We start from the raw sequence: 3,713 nt of genomic DNA, 5'->3' as shown, positions 1-3,713 counted from the left end.
GTCATATTAACCACCACTTGTCTTGCTTTAACTGTACTTTGAGATAACTGTGGATTCATGTGTTGAAATACATAATACAGATCCCGTGTACACTTGACCCTGCTTCCTCATCTCGCATAGTTATGGTGACCATGTGGGTACATCGCCACTAACGTAGTCCCTTAGGCTTTTTCAGATTTTACATACCTTGTGTATGTGCATACGTTTGTGTATTTTTTCCTGTCCAGTTTACTACATGTGTAGATTACCGTTTCTTTTGAACATATGATGGAAAGAAGGATGAGGTAAGTTATGGGAGGTAAATGAAGTATAGACCTGGTTTGACTCTAGGTCTGTTTGACTCAGAGTTTTGATTTTTCAATAGCAGTAGCGATGGACACTCCTGGTTGGTGCAGTGGGTTGAGTGTCTGACTCTTGGTCTCAGCTCCAGCCATGATCAGGGTCATGATTTGGAGCTTCGTGTCAAGCTCCATGCTGAGCGTGGAGTCTGCTTAAGATTCTGTCTCTCTCTGCCCCTGTCCCCTGCCTCTCTGTAAAATAAATTAATCTTTAAAAAATAATAGTCATGATGAATAACTAATAATAACAACAATAGCTGAAGCTCACTGAGTTACATATGAAACAGACTATTTGGGACACCTTACAAATATTTTTATGAAATCATCAATAAGTGCTAGGTTAGGCATGATGCCAGGTTTTTAAGGGAATAAGTGTAAATCATCAAGAATACTTAGAATGTAATAGGGAGACATTTTCTTCCCCCTAAAGTAGAATAGATCTTTATGGCCACATGCAATCCCAGGAATGTTTGAGTTTAATGTCTCAAGTTACAGATCCAACTTTCCAAGGGAAAATGAATACATTTGGTGAATGATCACTGATTATCGAATATGATAATACTTTAGGAAGATAATAGACTAATCAGCAGGCCATAATTTACGATTCTTTTAGTTACATATCTTGTAAAGCTGTCCCTGTGATGAACAGCAGCACTTCTTCAGAGCAGGAATTACAACATGCTCCTGTGTCATAGATCCCAGGAGGTTTCGGTGCTCTTGTAGACAGCAGACAGAAATAAAAGGAAGTTTCTCCTTTTTTACCTTGTATAATCCCACTGGAAAGTGAAACGTGTGCTGAGAGTTGATACTTCTAGGTCACCTCCCTGAAGAGGCCCCGGGCAGGCACTGTCGTAACAGTTCTTGGACAGGACTGACGGCCCCCAAAGGAGGTGGGAGGGTTTCTGCAACAGGCTACTGGTGGAACAGGGCACTACTGTCTAGCCCCAAGAAGCTTCTAGTGAAGAGGGCCCCGAGGAACCTGCATCCTTTTCCTTAACTCTTTCAGAGGTTACGGCATATGCTCAGATTGGAGTTAAAGGTAAACTCAGTTCTGTGTAGCTTGTGGTTGTTGCTTTTGAAAAATGAGCAGCTACAAGAAAGCAACACCAAGTATGGTTTAGTAGGCCTTAGCTTTTTGGAACTTGAATTTGGATGTAGATAACCCAAATGGTTTTGAAGCTATATATCATTAGGAACTCTTTGGAAACCACAAAACCTTTTTAATGGGCCACTCTATCAATTTTCTGCTCTTCTAAGGAAGTTATTCCTATTCATGACTCCTTTTGATCTTTGGCTAACACTGAGACAATAGTAGTGACCATTTAGTTTTCTTCTTCCTCTGAAAGCTTGTACACGTTTTCTGCCTCGGGTTGTGTCCACTTGGATGCCTGGAGAATGTTGACAAACGAAAGGTTAGGCTAGCCTGTTGATGCTGCATATTTGATTGGGCTGTAAAAGTCAAAAAGGTTCCTTGGCTTCCGCGGAGAAGCGTTCTGCTTGATGGTCCAGAATACTGATCGAGTAAAAACAACATGTTCCAGCCATCCTTCACACACACCTTAAGTGAAATTAATGAGATCACTCTATGATTACGCTTTGTGTTTTATTTTTCACTTTCTAGGTCTGTATGATCTATTGGCTGTTCTGCCAGTCCAGCTGGGGCCACGTGTGGACAGCCAGGAAGACCTGACCTTCCTCTGGGATATGTTTGGTGAGAAAAGCCTGCATTCACTGGTTAAGGTAAAAACCATGCTGATGTCAGATTCTCTTGGTGGGAAAACATGGAAAAACATTTTGAGTGCTGTCTCATAAACCAGAGATCAAATTGTTGCCTTCTGCAAGGCAGAACAAATCAGCCTTGTTCCGTGATGAGCATGGAAGTTGTTAAAGATTTTACCAAAAATACCTAGATGATTTCCCTTAATGGTGGTGATCTGGCTGTGTGCACTAATGAAGCCAACGTATGCCTGCCCTTGTTTAGAAGAAGAATATGAAATAATAGGAAGGTATAGGCTCCTTATGGACAACATTCATGAGCTGGAATTTAGCTTGAGTAATGAATGGTCACAACAAAAATTAGAAGGAATATATTTTCTGAGGTTAGGGATGGCAGCAGTTCATAGCCACATTAATTTAAAATAATTACCTTTCCACACCAATCTTAAGATAATTTGTTCCAACTCTCTGAAGAAAGTCCATGGTATTTTGATAGGGATTGCATTAAATGTGTAAATTGCCCTGGGTAACATTGACATTTTCACTATATTAATTCTTCCAATCCATGACCATGGAGTATTTTTCCATCTCTTTATGTCTTCCTCAATTTCTTTCAGAAGTGTTCCCTAGTTTTTAGGTTGGTTCGTTTATTCCTAGGTATCTTAGGCTTTTGGGTGCAATTGTAAATGGGACTGACTCCTTAATTTCTCTTTCTTCAGTCTCATTGTTAGTGTATAGAAGTGCCACTGACTTCTGGGCATTGATTTTGTATCCTGCCACACTGCCAAATTGCTGTATGAGTGCTAGCAATCTTGGAGTGGAGTCTTTTGGGTTTTCTATGTACAGTATCATGTCATCAGTGAAGAGGGAGAGTTTGACTTCTTTGCCAATTTGAATGCTTTTTATTTCTTTTTGTTGTCTTATTGCTGAGGCTAGGACTTCTAGTACTATGTTGAATAGCAGTGGTGAGAGTGGACATCCCTGTCTTGTTCTTGATTTAGGGGAAAGGCTCACAGTGTTTCCCCATTGAGAATGATATTTGCTGTGGGCTTTTCATAGGTGGCTTTTAAGATGCTGAAGAATGTTCCCTCTATCCCTACACCCTGAAGAGTTTTGATCAGGAATGGATGCTGTATTTTGTCAAATGCTTTCTCTGCATCTATTGAGAGGATCATGTGGTTGTTGTTTTTTTCTCTTGCTGATATTATCAATCACATTGATTGCTTTACGAGTGTTGAAGCAGCCTTGCATCCCGGGGATAAATCCCACTTGGTCATGGTGAAGCATCTTCTTAATGTATTGTTGAATCCTAGTGGCTAATATCTTGTTGAGAGTTTTTGCATCCGTGATCGTCAAGGATATTGGTCTATAATTCTCCTTTTTGGTGGGGTCTTTGTGTGGTTTTGGAATTAAGGTGATGCTGGCCTCGTAGAATGAGTTTGGAAGTACTCCATCTCCTTCTGTCTTTCCGAATATCTTTAGTAGAATATGTATGGTTTCTTCTTTATTTTTTTAAAGATTTATTTATTTATGATAGACATATATAGACAGAGGCAGAGACACAGAAGTAGGGAGAAGCAGGTTCCATTCAGGAGCCTGACGTGGGACTCGATCTCAGGTCTCCAGGATCAGGCCGTAGGCTGTAGGCGGTGCTAAACC

Source organism: Canis lupus, unplaced genomic scaffold (assembly GCF_011100685.1).
Source record: "Canis lupus familiaris isolate Mischka breed German Shepherd unplaced genomic scaffold, alternate assembly UU_Cfam_GSD_1.0 chrUn_S1835H2032, whole genome shotgun sequence".
NCBI lineage: Eukaryota > Metazoa > Chordata > Mammalia > Carnivora > Canidae > Canis > Canis lupus.
The sequence above is the reverse complement of the archived record's forward strand: the minus strand, read 5'-3'. Positions refer to the sequence as shown.